The sequence below is a fragment of the Ailuropoda melanoleuca genome, chromosome 7, assembly GCF_002007445.2.
Source record: "Ailuropoda melanoleuca isolate Jingjing chromosome 7, ASM200744v2, whole genome shotgun sequence".
Classification (NCBI taxonomy): domain Eukaryota; kingdom Metazoa; phylum Chordata; class Mammalia; order Carnivora; family Ursidae; genus Ailuropoda; species Ailuropoda melanoleuca.
Window position 1 is genome coordinate 117,731,099 of NC_048224.1, and position 20,257 is coordinate 117,751,355.

Here is a 20,257-nt window from a genome sequence, read left to right on the forward strand (position 1 = left end):
TGTTTGCCACTTTAGGAAACAGTTGAATGATTACAAATTGTTTGGTATGGGGCAAAGAAGAGTTGTATAACTTGTTTAAATAGAGTCTAGTGTAGTGGTGTGATAATGTCTATACATTTCTACAGTAAATGAAGGTAGACCTACTGAGAATTTAAAAACTGAAATGCCATGGACTTAGAAGCACGGATCACACAACATACTCCTCATAGTTTACAGCCTACTAAAGTAGTGAGCTAGAAGGCAGAGGACCAACAGCACATTCCAGTATTACAATATAAAAGATCACGTAGTCTGAATTTCTGATCAGATTTCCTAGACCACATTTTTATCCAAGTTAAAACAGGGTAGGGACAATCTTTTTAGCTACTTTCAACTTTAAAAAACTGTCACTTGAGAATTTACATTTTCATTTCAAATTACAAATAAAAGGGGTAAATGAAGTTGACTTAGATTTAAAACATGCTTAATTTCTGTGACATTATAAACCTGTTTTTACAGCATAAATTAATAATTGGAAAACAAATTTGAAATTTACTGCATCCTTAAACACAGTTTTAAAATAGATTAAAAGAAAAATTGAATAGCATATTCAGATGCTAGCATTGATATAGAAAAGATTTTATGGAATTTGATTTAAGTAAGAAGTAATGTATGGATTTTCAATATATACTTGTCAAAGTGTAATATAAGGAAAGAGAAACAATAACGAGGCCCTAATTGAATGGCTGTAAAATATATTGTTGTTTTTTTTTTTACTACAAACTGACAAGATTACCTATAAACTTTGTAATGACTAAAAATTAGACAAATAAATATAGTTTTTTCCTTTACAGTTTACATAGTTACTGTAATTGATTACTATGTACTATACATATATTATTTCATTTAATCCTCTAAATCTATCATCACATATATGTAGTTGAGTAATGTCACACAACTTGTAAGTTTATGAATTACTTAGAGAACTGCATATGCTGCGCACGTGCATACACACACACACACAGACAACTAAAAAATACAAGGACTTAAGCAAGGTAAAAAAAGTGTTTATCTCTCCCAGAACAGTTCAAAGGTAATTGGTTACCAGAGGTAGAACCAATGTGCTGTTATCATATATGGTTTCTGTTTCTGGAACCAAAGTAGCTATTTCTCTTCCTTGACATTGGGAAAAAGGAAAGGCTGGGTAGTGCTCACACTTCCATTTTCAGGCTGTGCACCAGAAGAGGCTCACATTATTGCTTGTTGCATCTCACTGGGCAGAATTTAGTCACACCATGAAACAATCAGCTGGGAAGGATAATATCAAATAAGTAGTACGTGTATCCAGCTAAAACTTGTCTGTATTAAATTTAAATAAGAGGAGCTTGGATACTGGTGAACACCTACCTGACTTGTAAAAGTAGAAGCTGAGAAAAAATTCAGATCTGTGTAATTCAAAATGCTACTTATTTAACCCCTATCCTATACTAATTTCACTTACTTCTTTGCACTATCACAGCTGATTCAATTGGTCCTTATATCATTTGTCATATATTACTTAATATTAATTTTCTGTGGGCTATTTTTCTCTCCTCTAATGTTCAGTTTTTGAGTACAAGTTTAGCATTTTATATATATTTCATATTTCCTGAACCCGTGGAAGATAGGTGTTTAAATAAACTGTGTTGAGAGAATGAATACTTCTTTTGCTGCAGTAATCACATTGTTCAGTTCTTGTTGTTATTGTTCCCTGGTAATTTGAGCCTGTTAGAAAAATAGACATTTGTGCTTACAACACTTTTGGACTTGCATTGCACATTCTATCATGTAAAAAACATTCTGGTGAATTTTCATACAATTTGTATGTAAGTGATTTTTAAAAATAATTGTTTGAAGAATTGTTAGTTATTATGCAAATTGCATTATTGTTTATTCCATTTCCTGCCTAATATTTTATTAGAAATTAATTTGCTATTTCAGAAATTAGTGAAATGATTTTTGTGGAGTTATACATCTATCTGATGGTAAATTACTTTCTTTTGTTTCCTGTTTCCTTTAGTTTCTGCAGTTTCCAATGAATAAAATATTTTTCTAGATGGTTTTTTTTCTGGCTGAATTATTTTTTGATGCTCTGTAGCCATGGTTCCTAACACTGGCTACATATCAGTTCCACTTGGAAACTTTTTGTTACTTGTTTATTTAAAAAGACTTCTGTTTAGCACCCCTGAGGATTGAGATTTCATATTTTGAGGATAAAAAATGAGCAACAAGGTTTTTAAGCAGCCTCAAGGTTGAATTTTATTTAGAACCAGGCTTAAAAATAACTTATTAAATATGAGGCAGGATGGGATGGTGGTTACTAACTTACGTTCTAAAATCAGAAACAGGGAAGAAAGTTTCAACTCATTAATTTTGGTTATAGAGGCAATCATCTAACCTGAGAGAATGTACAGAAGTCCTTACTGCAACACTAGATGTGTAACAAGGAAACAATAAATGCTATCTGCATTATTATTATTACTTATTAGAAATATTTAAGAGTTTTCATGGTGTACTACTCTTTCTCTAATCCATCCCATTTGTTACTATCTCCCTCACTTTTAAAAATTCTAATTAATTTTTATCCAATCTCAATTTTTGTTATTAAAATGATATCCAGGGACCCCTGGCTGGCTCAGTTAAGTGTCTGCCTTCGGCTCAGGTCATGATCCCAGGGTCCTGGGATCGAGTCCCATATCAGGCTCCTTGCTCAGTGGGGAGCCTGCTTCTCCCCCTGCCTGCTGTTTCCCCTGCTTGTTCTCTCTCTGTCTCTGACAAATAAAAAAAATAAAATCTTTAAAAAATTAAATAATATCCAACTGTGAAGAAAATGGTAAATTTATAGAATCTTTAATTTAGTCATTTATTCAAAATTATTCATTTTATGTATTAGGCACTCCATCTTGGCATTGGGCTTATATCCAAGAGTAAAACAGGAAATAAATGTTGGCCCTCATGTAAATTACATGTAACGGGGTGGTGAATGAAACCAATCCAAATAAATAAGTTTTGGTGATAGAGTTATGCAGAAAAGTGAGACAGGATATCAGTGACAACCAATTATAATTTGCATAGTCCCAGAAGACCTCACTATGAAGATGGCAGTTGAACAAAGCCTGACGAAGTCACCTGAGGGAGACTATATAGATATGAAATATATAGATATCTAGTGAGACATACAGATATTTGGGGAATAGTATTTGCAGTGAGGAAAACAGCTTTCACAAAGGCCCTTAGGCAAAAAGATGGCTGGTATTAGAGAAAAAGCAAAAAGGCTAATCTGAAGCCTAATGCATGATGGGGAAAGTTAGAAGAGGTAAGGTCAAAATTAAGCCAGGAATAGCTTTTGTAGATGATCATAACAACTTTGAATTTTAATCTCTGAAAAATTTTAGATAGAGGATTTCCATAGTAGGGTCAAATAGACTTCTCTCTTGTGAATACACTGAAAAATGGCAAGGGTGGAAACAGGGAGACCTCTGAGGAGACTACCACAACAATGCAGGTGAGAACAAATTGTAGCTTTGACCAAGGTGATAGTAAAGGAAGTGAAGAGAATTTGTCCATTCATAAAACATTCTAAAGGTAGATCACATGTTTTGTTGATGAATTGGGTGCTCAAATGTACAGTGAGAGAGAGAGAAGTCAAAAGTATCTGGAGAATTAAAGCTTTATTCTTAAGATAGGAAATTATTGATTCTCAGCTGAGAAGCATTTAGCATAATTAAATATGTGTTGCTATAGCATTGGAAAACATTCAATCTGTTCATTCAAACTGATGGATGAAATGCGTAACAAAAATAGTTTATGTGCTACCATGTGTTCATTAGCTTGTCATTAGATTTTGAAATTTATAAACTGAAAAAGGCATTAGATTTTCACTAAAGAAGAATCAGCACTCTTTGTCTAGGTAGTCTCAATTTCCATGACATTAAATGTCATCTATATTCACCCAAATACATATTGGTAGCTTTCTCCAACTTCCAAACTGGGAAATCATCCCTGATTCATGTATTTTTTCATACAAATATATAGGCTATCCATAAGTCATGTAAGTCTTACCTTCAAAATATCTCTTCCATATTGATTGCCATCTTCTTGACCCAGCATTCTATTGTATCTAATGCTTTACAGTGTAACTGTTTCCTTTGCAGTCTCCCTGGAGTCATTCCTCCTCCATTGCTATGGAGTGATGTTTTGAAAAATGTAAATAAAATCATGTCCCTTATTAAAACTTGTATAACTTTCTGTCCACATGAATTAAATCCAAAAACTTCATCAGAAGCCTCAAAGCACAACACAACTTGCCTTCCTCTCCAAACAAAAAATGACCCTACCATCCTTCTTTCTTACTTCTGAAATAGTTCAGTCTTTTTCTCGGTTTTCTATGTTGACATACAAATTCCTTTCTGCGTTAGTGAGTTTTTGCATGATTTTGCTTATGTCGAGGCTTTTCTGCAATGTCTTTTAAGTAGGAATATTTTGTTTTTTTTTTTTATCTTTAGGACAAAATTAAAAGTTTACTTCTTCAGAGGCACTTGTAATGACCAAATGATCTAAATAATAACCCTCTACTCCTCTTTTTAGGTTTCTAGTCCAAAGGCTTCTAGCACTCCTGAGCTAACAAGGGAGGATACTAGACTGTCAACACTAACTTCTATGAGACAGTCACAATTATTAGGGTACTGACCTAATGCTGAGGTGGAGTTATGCTGAGAATGTGGCATGTTAGTTATTATAAAAATTATATTGAAGAAAAGCTAAACTGATATTCTGCCTGATTTGGTTCTTCCTTTTTTGAAATACTAATATTTAGATATGTGAACAAATGCATTATTACTTTTAAAATGCTAGCAGATTTCCTGATTATTAAGGTAACTACTTCTGTATCTTTGGGGTAAATACAGATGTAATGAAAAAAGGAGCACATGCACCCCAGTGCNATATTTAGATATGTGAACAAATGCATTATTACTTTTAAAATGCTAGCAGATTTCCTGATTATTAAAAGGTAAAAACTACTTCTGTATCTTTGGGGTAAATACAGATGTAATGAAAAAAGGAGCACATGCACCCCAGTGTCCACAGCAGCAATGTCCACAATAGCCAAACTGTGGAAGGAGCTGAGATGCCCTTCAACAAATGAATGGATAAAGAAGATGTGGTTCATATATACAATGGAGTATTACTCAGCCATCAGAAAGGATGAAAACCCACCATTTGCATCAATGTGGATGGAACCAGAGGGGATTCTGCTAAGTGAAATAAGTCAAGCAGAGAAAAATAATTATCATATGGTTTCACTCATATGTGAAACATAAGGACCAGCACGGAGGACCACAGGGGAAGGGAGGGAAAACTGAACAGAAAGTAATCAGAGAGGAAGACAAACTACAAAAGACTCTGGACTCTGGGAAATAAACTGAGGGTTACAGAAGGGAGGGGTTTGGGGGGGATGGGGTAACTGCATGGTGGGTATTAAGGAGGACATGTGTTGTGATGAGCACTGGGTATTATTTACAACTAATGATTCGAACACTACATCAAAAACTAACGTACTATATGCTGGCTAGCTGAACATAATAAAATGTANTAAAGCAGGTTATAAGTCACCAGTCCTGTGATCTTTATGAAATACACTGAGGAATTGCAGCCATCAAGTGCTCATTCACGGAATAAAGTGACAGGTGGGCATCCAGTACAGCTTTGTGATGCCTGTAAGCATGGCTTACAGACTCCCACATCTACATGGACAAGTTAACTGGGAGAAAACTTGAGTTCTTAAGATCAACAAAGATGAATTGCAGACAAATATTACTTAGCTAATTTTAGGAAGGGAAATTTAAAGTCTAGAATTATCAAAGGCCAATAGCTTCAAGAAAAAAATTATGTACTGGATTTCTATCATCTTAGGATACAATTGCATTTCTAATATTTGTGTGTTAGAACTATACCTTAAATGATGTAGGCTGTTCATCTACTTACCTAATTGTTGTGCAGCCCATATAAATATAATTAAGAAGTAAACAATGACAGTTTTTAAAAGGTAAAAGAAAAGAAGGATTCCAGGCTCCTTCAAGGGAAGGAGCTTTCGGTGGAGAGTTTTATACTGACAAATACTACNGGTAGCTTTCTCCAACTTCCAAACTGGGAAATCATCCCTGATTCATGTATTTTTTCATACAAATATATAGGCTATCCATAAGTCATGTAAGTCTTACCTTCAAAATATCTCTTCCATATTGATTGCCATCTTCTTGACCCAGCATTCTATTGTATCTAATGCTTTACAGTGTAACTGTTTCCTTTGCAGTCTCCCTGGAGTCATTCCTCCTCCATTGCTATGGAGTGATGTTTTGAAAAATGTAAATAAAATCATGTCCCTTATTAAAACTTGTATAACTTTCTGTCCACATGAATTAAATCCAAAAACTTCATCAGAAGCCTCAAAGCACAACACAACTTGCCTTCCTCTCCAAACAAAAAATGACCCTACCATCCTTCTTTCTTACTTCTGAAATAGTTCAGTCTTTTTCTCGGTTTTCTATGTTGACATACAAATTCCTTTCTGCGTTAGTGAGTTTTTGCATGATTTTGCTTATGTCGAGGCTTTTCTGCAATGTCTTTTAAGTAGGAATATTTTGTTTTTTTTTTTTATCTTTAGGACAAAATTAAAAGTTTACTTCTTCAGAGGCACTTGTAATGACCAAATGATCTAAATAATAACCCTCTACTCCTCTTTTTAGGTTTCTAGTCCAAAGGCTTCTAGCACTCCTGAGCTAACAAGGGAGGATACTAGACTGTCAACACTAACTTCTATGAGACAGTCACAATTATTAGGGTACTGACCTAATGCTGAGGTGGAGTTATGCTGAGAATGTGGCATGTTAGTTATTATAAAAATTATATTGAAGAAAAGCTAAACTGATATTCTGCCTGATTTGGTTCTTCCTTTTTTGAAATACTAATATTTAGATATGTGAACAAATGCATTATTACTTTTAAAATGCTAGCAGATTTCCTGATTATTAAAAGGTAACTACTTCTGTATCTTTGGGGTAAATACAGATGTAATGAAAAAAGGAGCACATGCACCCCAGTGCCCACAGCAGCAATGTCCACAATAGCCAAACTGTGGAAGGAGCTGAGATGCCCTTCAACAAATGAATGGATAAAGAAGATGTGGTTCATATATACAATGGAGTATTACTCAGCCATCAGAAAGGATGAAAACCCACCATTTGCATCAATGTGGATGGAACCAGAGGGGATTCTGCTAAGTGAAATAAGTCAAGCAGAGAAAAATAATTATCATATGGTTTCACTCATATGTGAAACATAAGGACCAGCACAGAGGACCACAGGGGAAGGGAGGGAATACTGAACAGAAAGTAATCAGAGAGGAAGACAAACTACAAAAGACTCTGGACTCTGGGAAATAAACTGAGGGTTACAGAAGGGAGGGGTTTGGGGGGGATGGGGTAACTGCATGGTGGGTATTAAGGAGGACATGTGCTGTGATGAGCACTGGGTATTATTTACAACTAATGATTCGAACACTACATCAAAAACTAACGTACTATATGCTGGCTAGCTGAACATAATAAAATGTACATAAATTTTTAAAAATGAATTGGAAAGTATTCCTTCCAAAAGGAAAGATAAAAAGTAATTTCATTTTTGAGGAAATTTTGTGCTTTTTGGGGGCTAAGCAAAACAATGTGAGAGAAGTAAAATTTCTTTAATGAATCTTTCTCCTATGAAAACTAAAATTTATTTTCTGGGTCAGAAAAAAATCCAGCCAATAGAAAGCTAAGAAAATACATGTTTTTCTCTCTTTTTAGGAGAAATGCCTGTCTGAGATTATGTTTGTTAAATGGAGGGTTTGGTTGTGAGAATGGGAAGACATCAACTGTTTTCCTTCTTGGTTTTCATAGGATTTGGGGCCAGGATTTTAGTTAAGAAACATATGGTTAAGGATAATATTGGCAGCAAAGGCTAGGGAAACAGAATGGTGAAGAAAATTTGAGAGAGGTAGTTGATTTACGTGACAGGAATCAGTCAGTATCATCTCTCACCAGGTTGTAATTCTATTATCACAAATTTCAGCAAAACTTTGAAAATGTTGCAATTTCATATAAGATGTGCCTTGGAGAATTAATGAATGTCTATGAATGCTGTGAAAGGCTTTAGGGAGAGATAAAGCAGGTTATAAGTCACCAGTCCTGTGATCTTTATGAAATACACTGAGGAATTGCAGCCATCAAGTGCTCATTCACGGAATAAAGTGACAGGTGGGCATCCAGTACAGCTTTGTGATGCCTGTAAGCATGGCTTACAGACTCCCACATCTACATGGACAAGTTAACTGGGAGAAAACTTGAGTTCTTAAGATCAACAAAGATGAATTGCAGACAAATATTACTTAGCTAATTTTAGGAAGGGAAATTTAAAGTCTAGAATTATCAAAGGCCAATAGCTTCAAGAAAAAAATTATGTACTGGATTTCTATCATCTTAGGATACAATTGCATTTCTAATATTTGTGTGTTAGAACTATACCTTAAATGATGTAGGCTGTTCATCTACTTACCTAATTGTTGTGCAGCCCATATAAATATAATTAAGAAGTAAACAATGACAGTTTTTAAAAGGTAAAAGAAAAGAAGGATTCCAGGCTCCTTCAAGGGAAGGAGCTTTCGGTGGAGAGTTTTATACTGACAAATACTACGGATCTCTCTCTGTTCCTAGAAATAAATAGCTTAGGAGAGCCGAAGTTTCTGCCCTAGAAACTTTTATTTTCCTCTCATAAAGAGGATGTGTAGGATATTGGACATTATTCTCAATATGACTCCACTGGCTATGCACAGGGAGGTCATTAGCTCAGATTCTAGTATTAGATTGTATACCAAGTACTTTGTCAGAGTAACGAGGTTTAATTTTCTACACTGATATTTCAGTGGAAATGCGTGAGTCTATCATCAGATAATATTTTACATGGTAACTATAGATTCCCTCTGAGGAAAAAATATACTTAGATTAAAATCCTACAATCCCCCAAGTTTACTCAATGTAATGTTAATTCTGCATGCAACTAATATGATATTGTTCTCATAGAGAAAGTGTTTTCTAGTTGACTTTTTAGATTTTTATCATATAAGGCATAAATTGTCATGAAATAAAATAAAAGATTGGGGGCGCCTGGGTGGCACAGCGGTTAAGCGTCTGCCTTCGGCTCAGGGCGTGATCCCGGTGTTACGGGATCGAGCCCCACATCAGGCTCCTCCGCTATGAGCCTGCTTCTTCCTCTCCCACTCCCCCTGCTTGTGTTCCCTCTCTCGCTGGCTGTCTCTATCTCTGTTGAATAAATAAATAAAATCTTTAAAAAAATGAATAAAAGATTGATGTCACACAATCTGATACAGTCTATGGTACCTAGTTTCACAAAAGCCAATTAAATTAAGAAAAAATAATATAAATTTTGTACAACAATGAGAAAATATAAAAAAGAAATCAATGTAATTTTGATACACAATGGAATTTTTTATTTTAGGGTTTTGCTTTTTTTCTCCCATTACATTTATTGATTGATGTATGCATTTATATGTTATATAGGGTATAATATTTCATTTTGAGTTGGAAGCCTGTCTTCATATATTTTTACACATCACAGAATCTTATAAAAATTTGGGCTTCATCACCCTCAGATTCATTTTTGAAAATAATGTACTAGTAAATAAAATTATGCTATGTGTGTCATGTATCTAGATGAATGCCAAACAGCTGTTTATTTAATATTTACATTAAATTTTGGATTACAGCTGAAGTTTCAGTATTGCTCAATGGAGCTTAGATGAAAGTGTTATGTAGAAAGGTGTATTGAGCAATCCAAAATCTGAGGAACTGACATCATCAGATTTCCTTAATCTGCTGTCATCATCATTATCATCATAATTATTATCATTAATATTAATGTCTGAAGAAGTTTCAGGATACCTAAAGGAGGTACTAAATCCCATAGTGATTCCAAGATAGACACATGGAAATACAGGATATATATGCCTTTTGGAAATTTCTGCTAAAAATAATTTTACCCTTTTTCCCCCATGATGATATCCCTTTGTTCCAGCTACAATCTCTTAAGTGTCCATTTGCTGACACTTCCTTAAAATCTCTATTTCCTACCAATTCCATTTTTACCCTTGCAATTTACCAGATTCTCTTTCAGAGGTAAATTCTTTAAAGATTTAGAACTATGAAGCTTTCTTTTGAAATATTCTTGCTAATGGATATTGCCCAAGCAATTTGTGTAACACTACAAGCTCACTTGTGTAAGAGTGCATTTGCTTTTGTTTCAGTTCATTGTAGGACATACCCAGAATCAATATAAAGTGTGAAAAAATAGTACTTTAGGGAAAATAGCCCTGTTTAGGAATGTTTGTATATATGTTTATTGACAGAAGGATCCTTAAAAAATAGGTATCATGTTGTGCTTTTTTTTTTTTTAAGATTTATTTATTTGAGAAAATCTCAAGCAGACTCCATCCTGAGTGTAGAGCCTGATGGGGGGCTAGATCCCACGACCCTGTGATAATGACCTGAATCAAAATCAAGAGTCAGCCACTTAACTGACTGAGCCACGGAGGTGCCACTGTTTTGCTTTTAAAAGTTTAAAGGAAAGCTATGTCAAATGGAAGTTCTTACCAGGCAAAGAGTAGATCACACAAACATGAAGTCAAAGGAATATGCATTAAAATATAAGTTATTTATTACATTAATTATGAAAATTATATTTTAAATTATTGTGTTTAATTGAAAAATATTCATCTTCTAAAGGTTCAGTTTTATTTTGAAATTTGAATAGTGAAGTTAGTAGTCTTTAGTGTGTTATCCTTGAGACTGTGACAATCACATGTAACATACTTTGCTGCTTAATTAAGTAATTCAATTTTTTATATTATTTTTTGTTAAACTGATGGGCAAAGTACTTCTCTATATTTTTCTGTTCATTTCCTTATAAAATTTTTCTCCTATATGTGTAAAACAATTTAATATTCAAAAGTCCATTCAAAAACTGTGTAATGTAAATATATACTATATGGTGAAACATATCTCCAGATTATAAAAGTTGTATGGATAGGTTACCTAAATTAATCTGGTCTACAACTCTGTGAAGAATGTTTCCTCTTTATATTATAGATGGAATAATAAGTTATCCAGAAATGTTCAGGTAGAAATTTAGAGAATTTTAAGTGGAATCAGAAGATTTATCATCAACATTTTTCAACACATGAGAATTTACTCATCAATGTATTTTTCGAACCTCTTGTCAAATCCAGAAATGGCAAAATTAAAACCATCAAATCAATAAATAGTATTTAGTAAGATTTTATTGTACATATGAGAACTGCTGATGAACTGGGAGTTTTCTAATTTAAAACCGGTATGAAACACAGGGACATGAAGTTATGGAATGGCTTATAAAGTGAAAATGAGGAAGTTGTTTAACCTTTACAATGTTTGGCTATTACAATGGAGGTTTGTAGGTGGCATGTAATTGGTTAAATGAGATTATCTTACACCATTTTTAAGAAAGTGAAACTTAAGGGTTTTGTTTTGTTTTGTTTTAGATATTTATGAGAGAGAGAGAGCGCAAATGGGGAGAGGAGTAGAGGGAGAGGGAGGGGGAAAGAATCTCAAGCAGTCTCTATGCTGAGTTGCAGAGCCCGATGCAGAACTTGATCTCATGACTCCCTGAGATCATGACCTGAGCTGAAACCAAGAGTTGGAAGCTTAACCCACTAAGCTACCCAGGCACCCTGAAATTAAGTTTCTTTTATGATTATCAGAAGCATTTATAAGAAATAACCTACGTTTTGCTTACATTCTTGAAATAGGCCAGATTTAGTTTTGCTTACATGGCTAAAATGTTTTTTTTGTTTTTGGGCAGTTGGGTGGCTGAGTCAGTTAAGCATTCAACTCTTGGTTTTGGCTCAGGTCATGATCTCAGGGTCACGACATCAAGCCCCAAGTTGGACTCTGTGCTGGGCATGGGGCCTGCTTAAGATCCTTTCTCTCCCTCTTGCTCTCCCTCCTCCCCTCCCTAACCCCCTCTTGCCCCCTCAAATTAATTAATTAATTAAATGGTTTTGTCTGCTTAGGGAATTTTCAAGTCCAGTTTCCATTATATATTTAATTTTAACACACTGCTTGATAGAGTCTCTCTTAGTTTAACAGACTAATTAGGACATACAAAGTCCTTCACCCACGATTATTAAAACCAGGGAGATCAGTGAGTATAGAAGGGAATGTAAATACAGAACATCTATGTGGTGGGATTGGCTGAGAAAGAATAGTAAAGGATATGAATAGAGAGAAGGAGATAAAACATTTAAAAGAAGTAATTGTGGAGTTTTTGAAAGCTATCTAAGTCCTTCATCCACTCATCCTTAATGTGTCCTTGAATTCCATAAAATCACACTGTATATTAACCTTCCAACTACAAGATGAGTACATTCTGGGGATCTCATTTCAATACTGTGCTTATACTCAATAGTACTGTATTATGTACTTAAAATTTGCTACAAGAGTAGATCTTAAGTGTTCTCACCACATGCATACATAAATAGATAACTATGTAAGTGATAGATTGCTAACTAACTCAATTTCTGTGATCATTTCACAGTGTACTTCTAATTTGACATATTTTGCATTAAAAATAAGATAAAATATGTGGTTACTCGAAGTTGATTTCTGTAAGTTGCAACCCCAACAATCCAGAAAAGACAATCAGTTTATAAAGAAACAAAGAGAGAAGAATCATGAATTTCTAGTCAGTGAAGAGTCAAAGGGCAGTTAATTATGAAGTAATCTAAATGGCCTGAAAATAATGAACAACTTGCAATGTTATAACAGTTATAAAAACAGAAAAAGAGGTAGGAGGGCAAACAAATAGTCAGTGACTAGGGAATGGGGAAAAAAAAACAATAAAAATATAAACTTTATTAGAGTAAAAACTCACTGTCTTACCACTTACTTTACCATTCCCAGATGATCCCTTCGTAATAATCCCTGAATAAGCTTGACCTAAATATTAGTTAATCTTCATGAATTAATTAGTAACTTAATGCAATTAATTCTATCAAAATTTATAGAGTGCCACCAAAATATTGTGTCTAAGCTTCATGTTAGAAATGAAATGCTGAAAAAGAGATTAATTCATGTTTTTGTGGGGACTGTGTATTGATTAAATTATCATCAAAAACAACAATCTGCCATTGCAATGATGGCAAATGCTGATAAGAGAAATATTAGTACTAAGATTTTCTGAGTTAAGAATGTCAGGAAAGGGTTTCCTGCCATTAAAAGGAAAAAAAAAACACTTGTTTTCTAGGTGACATGGAATGGGAGAAGTATTCTATATAGTGTGCCAACGTGTGTAACTATTTGCAAGAGGGAGTATAATAACACATGAAAAGCCAACATAACTAGGAGAGATAGAGAAATGAGAATCATGGGGCAAGTAATGGCTAGGGAGATTAGTAGGAGTCAAACAAAACAGCAGCTTCTAACTTTCATAGCAAGAAAGTATTGAAAATTTTACAGAGACTGCAATGGATATGTTAGTGAAAACAGCAAATTAGTCCAGTTGAAAGACCTTGGTAGTGCAGACAAGATGTTTGATAGTGGAAATAGAGAAATCTGTGCAGCACAGAGATATATGGGAGATACAATTAATAGAAAACAATAGGGACAAATCTTCCATATAGACTATTTCCAAATTATAAGTGTAGGTAGTTTCATCTCCTACTAGGTGGAGATTAAACCATTCCTCCACACTATGAGCATGAGCCAGGCATAGTAATGCATTTCTAAAGAATAGAGTGTGGAAAGGGAAAATGGTCATTTTACAGTAGAGAAATTGGACAGACACCACCTTAACCCAGTAATCAAAGTAAGCATCATTAGTGGTAAATCATGTTGACATCATCCCTTGATATGATTAGAGGAGGAAACTGCACCTTTCCAGTACTTTTTTTTTTTTTCCCTAAAAGCATGTAGCTCCAGTTTAATCATGAGAAGACACCAAACAAATCACATTAAGGAACATTTCACAAATTTTCTGGCCAACACCCCTCAAAAATGTCAAGGTCATGAAAAACAAGAAAAACAAGAACAGAATGTCATTCGATTTCTTTGATTAAGCAAGGAAAAATTCTTAATCCGGTTTGCAATATATTGAGAACTACATATGAATTAAGTAATTGGATACCATAAGTGACTACAATTCCTTAGCTAAGAATGGGAAAATAGAAGTAGATTACTCAATTTAATGTTTGATATCCTATAAATGAGGTTATTTTTTAATACTACTGGGTGCAATATCTCTACAGGGATAATCAGTGGAGAGAAAAACTTTCAAAGGGAATTATGAGAATGGAAAATTTAGTTGCAGTTTAGGATCTGTTTGAAATTTCTGGCTTCAGAAGTATGGTGGGATCCATTTGCCATGCTCTTTTTGTAAACAATGCTTTGCTCTTGTGATGTGAGCACAAAAGAAATAGACACCTGTGCTCACCCATGCCCATGGTGGTATGCAGCCAAGTGAATATAAGAAATAGACTAGTCAGGGGCGCCTGGGTAGCGCAGTCGTTAAGCGTCTGCCTTCGGCTCAGGGCGTGATCCCGGCGTTCTGGGATTGAGTCCCACATTGGGCTCCTCCGCTCCGGAGCCTGCTTCTTCCTCTCCTACTCCCCCTGCTGTGTTCCCTCTCTCGCTGGCTGTCTCTCTGTCACATAAATAAATAAAATCTTAAAAAAAAAAAGAAATAGACTAGTCAAAAGAAATCAGAATTTTGGCTAATTTGTAATGAAAATTATATAACACAGAGCCTGAGGTAGTCATGGAAAACAGAGAAGGCAAAACAGAACAAAAAAGCTGGTTGGATTTGGCAATTAATTGGTCATTAGCTACTTACAAAAAATGGTTTAAATAACATGGTGTGTCTTGTGAGTTTTGTGAGTCTTGTGAGTTTTGTCTCGTGAGACAATAATTTTAGACAATGATCAATCATACCTTTTACACTGTAAGAAACCAGAGATGTTTCTTTAAAAGTAATGGCTTAAGGCTATAGCTAATTTAACAATTTTTATGTAACTGGCTATTCAGCAAAATGTTTACTGTTTTACTGCAGTTATTACTAAGCTGAAAACAGGAGGAAAACTCATATTTTAAAGATCACGAATAGATATATCCTAATAGGATGTAGTAAGTAACGGCAGAAAACCCTGCAACCACAACCATTACTTTTTTCTAACACTACCTTTAATACATGCAGAAGATAACATTTGGGTAATTGAGTGGGTAAACTTGTAGTTTTCAGAAAGAAAGTGTTCATGATGAAAGGTTCTTTTTTCCACTGGGAATTAAGGTTAATATTCCCCCAAACTTTGTGAAGAGGCTCCAAGAGGTTTAAAAACAGTTTGGAAGTACTTGCAAAAAGAGGAGATGATATATAATTCCCTGGTTGAACCCTGGTGAATCAAGTGATTTGCCAATCTGCATCATGTGCCTATTTTTGTACAAGATAATAAAGCAAAGGAAGATATCAAAGAGGAAGGAGAGAATTCATTAGAAAGGGCTATTTTACTTGGTAAAGATATGTTATTTTCCTGAAAGTCCAAGTGTACAGCAAGGAAGCAAGCTAGGTTTGAATACAGAAGATGTCATCTTCCCTAAGGAAACCACAAGAATTAGAGAATTGCCACAGAGGAGGTTATACCAGAGGACATCTTTANCAGACACCACCTTAACCCAGTAATCAAAGTAAGCATCATTAGTGGTAAATCATGTTGACATCATCCCTTGATATGATTAGAGGAGTAAACTGCACCTTTCCAGTACTTTTTTTTTTTCCCCTAAAAGCATGTAGCTCCAGTTTAATCATGAGAAGACACCAAACAAATCACATTAAGGAACATTTCACAAATTTTCTGGCCAACACCCCTCAAAAATGTCAAGGTCATGAAAAACAAGAAAAACAAGAACAGAATGTCATTCGATTTCTTTGATTAAGCAAGGAAAAATTCTTAATCCGGTTTGCAATATATTGAGAACTACATATGAATTAAGTAATTGGATACCATAAGTGACTACAATTCCTTAGCTAAGAATGGGAAAATAGAAGTAGATTACTCAATTTAATGTTTGATATCCTATAAATGAGGTTATTTTTTAATACTACTGGGTGCAATATCTCTACAGGGATAATCAGTGGAGAGAAAAACTTTCAAAGGGAATTATGAGAATGGAAAATTTAGTTGCAGTTTTTTGGATCTGTTTGAAATTTCTGGCTTCAGAAGTATGGTGGGATCCATTTGCCATGCTCTTTTTGTAAACAATGCTTTGCTCTTGTGATGTGAGCACAAAAGAAATAGACACCTGTGCTCACCCATGCCCATGGTGGTATGCAGCCAAGTGAATATAAGAAATAGACTAGTCAGGGGCGCCTGGGTAGCGCAGTCGTTAAGCGTCTGCCTTCGGCTCAGGGCGTGATCCCGGCGTTCTGGGATTGAGTCCCACATTGGGCTCCTCCGCTCCGGAGCCTGCTTCTTCCTCTCCTACTCCCCCTGCTGTGTTCCCTCTCTCGCTGGCTGTCTCTCTGTCACATAAATAAATAAAATCTTAAAAAAAAAAAGAAATAGACTAGTCAAAAGAAATCAGAATTTTGGCTAATTTGTAATGAAAATTATATAACACAGAGCCTGAGGTAGTCATGGAAAACAGAGAAGGCAAAACAAAACAAAAAAGCTGGTTGGATTTGGCAATTAATTGGTCATTAGCTACTTACAAAAAATGGTTTAAATAACATGGTGTGTCTTGTGAGTTTTGTGAGTCTTGTGAGTTTTGTCTCGTGAGACAATAATTTTAGACAATGATCAATCATACCTTTTACACTGTAAGAAACCAGAGATGTTTCTTTAAAAGTAATGGCTTAAGGCTATAGCTAATTTAACAATTTTTATGTAACTGGCTATTCAGCAAAATGTTTACTGTTTTACTGCAGTTATTACTAAGCTGAAAACAGGAGGAAAACTCATATTTTAAAGATCACGAATAGATATATCCTAATAGGATGTAGTAAGTAACGGCAGAAAACCCTGCAACCACAACCATTACTTTTTTCTAACACTACCTTTAATACATGCAGAAGATAACATTTGGGTAATTGAGTGGGTAAACTTGTAGTTTTCAGAAAGAAAGTGTTCATGATGAAAGGTTCTTTTTTCCACTGGGAATTAAGGTTAATATTCCCCCAAACTTTGTGAAGAGGCTCCAAGAGGTTTAAAAACAGTTTGGAAGTACTTGCAAAAAGAGGAGATGATATATAATTCCCTGGTTGAACCCTGGTGAATCAAGTGATTTGCCAATCTGCATCATGTGCCTATTTTTGTACAAGATAATAAAGCAAAGGAAGATATCAAAGAGGAAGGAGAGAATTCATTAGAAAGGGCTATTTTACTTGGTAAAGATATGTTATTTTCCTGAAAGTCCAAGTGTACAGCAAGGAAGCAAGCTAGGTTTGAATACAGAAGATGTCATCTTCCCTAAGGAAACCACAAGAATTAGAGAATTGCCACAGAGGAGGTTATACCAGAGGACATCTTTATACAGTGAAAGCCCTATTGCTGATGAAAGAACAGGAATTTGAGCATGGACAGTCAGGTAAGGCCACCTGTAAGTAGGGAATTTATCCCCACCCCTTTTCTTTCTCCCTTCTTTTGACCACTATGAATCGAAGATCCAAAAGAGAAAATATGACTAAGTGGAGGTGGACTGAATAAACAGACTGTATTATCACCCTATATCCAGTAATCAATACCGGAATTTTCTGCCCCTGGGATGGTAAGATAAATACATGTTTGAAGGTTAAATAAGATTAAATTTTATTATTTTATACTTATAAGTAGGTAGTAATAAATGAGATCTGCCAAGTATGCTGTAATGGGACTTAAAAAGCATAGCTGAGGACAGTGACAAAAATTTTATTTCACACTGATAGCTTACTGAATTTAGACTGTCTGATAAATCAGTTTCATTTGTAAAGCTTTAAAAAGTGGTATAAAGAGTCAAAATTTTAAAAGGGAACAAAATTTATAACATGGTACTGAAGAAGTAAGAATGATGACATAAAAAGAATAAGTATGAAAATATGATTTGGATAAAAGGATCATTTTTAATGGAAAAATAATTTAAAAATAAAAGGTTATGAAATTGTGAGAAAAATAGAAAAGTATCTGGGTTAGAACTTCTGTGCAGCTAATAAAGCCATCATGTTCCTAAGGTATGGAACTAATAATTACATTAATTATAAACCACCAACTATTGCATATTTTACTGGGGGAACACATTGGAAGATTCTAACATGCAAAGCCACTATCTCCTTCAGGGCCAGAGATATGTTGGGAAGTGGATTATTATTGCTTTCTTAGGTTTCTACAACAGTATAAAAAAAATCCTATCTCTATACCATACATCCACTTGTTATTCTGAATTGGGTGATAATGGGCACCGTCAGCCCATGGGACAGCTGTAGACTGTCATGCGTTATTTGCACTGATAGTATTAGTAAACCAGGAATTGCCTTTATAAATTCCTTCAGAATTTGACTTTTTCTTACAAAATTGAATTAATTAACTATAACCCTGCAACTAATATTATAAACTTTAAGTTTCAAGAGTTAACTCTCCATTATTTAGTGGCATAAACCATAGTTCTTTAGTTCATAGTTAGAAAATGCGTAAAGTATCTATAGCAGATCTGAGTAGATTACTACTTTCGGCATTTGACTTTAGAGGCATTTGACTTTAATTGCTCTTGAAAATACAAGAAATGTAATACTCTTTCCAAAGTTGCTTGTCTATAAAATTAATCTCTATTACATTACTTTATGAAGACCAATTATCCCTGTCTACCTTTCTGTGTCAAGAGATAATAATCTAGTGTGTCTGTCACCAACAGAGCACTAAAGACTCAAAACAGTTGTCAAACATTGTTTCCCCTCATTTGGTTAGGCACTGCTGAACAATCAACGTTAGATAATCATAGATCATTCCTCTTTTGTTTTTTAGCATTAAATTGTGTTAACATTCATGACTGGCATTCTTATAATTGTTAACCATGTTTTCATTTTTTCTTCCTATAACCAGAATCACATCACTGTATCACACATATTGAGTATATCACTTACCTTGTAGGTGGTGTCACTATCATTAATGCTTCATGTATGTGATTTCTACAGCCAAGCTCCTTGAAATTCCTGGGATGCTGCCCATCTGGCATTCCATATTTTTAGCCACACAATGTTGTAGAATCAGATCTTTCTTTCTCTCACAGTTCAGTGTCTATAGCAGACCTAAGCCTTTTTTAGGGGGATACCAGTTGTTTGAGTATATTTGGTAAAGATTTACATATGATTTTTTTAGAGTTAACACAGTGTTACATATTATTTTGTGTATTGAAATCATAATTTGTATCTATTTTAAATAGCTTTTGAACATTAACATTTTATATTAAATCTGGGGCTATTCTTCCCCAATTTTCTTATCTGTTCTACATTTCTTTGCAAAGAGGTAAATTTAAGACAACATGCTGACAATATGCTAGATTGTAATGGACACAGAACATGAGAAATTCTGTTTGAGTTTAATTTGTCACGTTTTCTCATATTATTACCATAACATACTATTTGGACACAATGAAAAAACAGGACATCTCCCAAAACTAAAATAAGGTGCAGCTGAAAGAAAAAAAAATCCTTGTATTAGCCAAATGTCTAATGTTATTCATAAATATCATAAAAGAACCTTAGATTTGATCTGTGTGAAGATTGTGAAGTGCCTAGTAAAACATTCTAAACAATCCAGTTCATATTATTTTACAGAAAGGGACTAAAAATACTAAAGATAAATAGAGTAAGAATTCTGAGCCCAACGATAGCACTAATTTGGGCAATTCCTAAATCTTAGGATGTACAGTCATAAAGAAACCATTTCTAATATTCAGATATTATTTATTTTTTAGTATAAAGCAAATGAGAAATTTCGACTCCAGTGCTAGACTCAGTGCAATTGAATATTGAACAAAGATACCATATGAAATAAAATTATTAAGTATAAAGAAAGAATATAAGGGAACACAGTAGTTAAGAAAAGGATGATATAAGAAGAATAAGTGGCGTA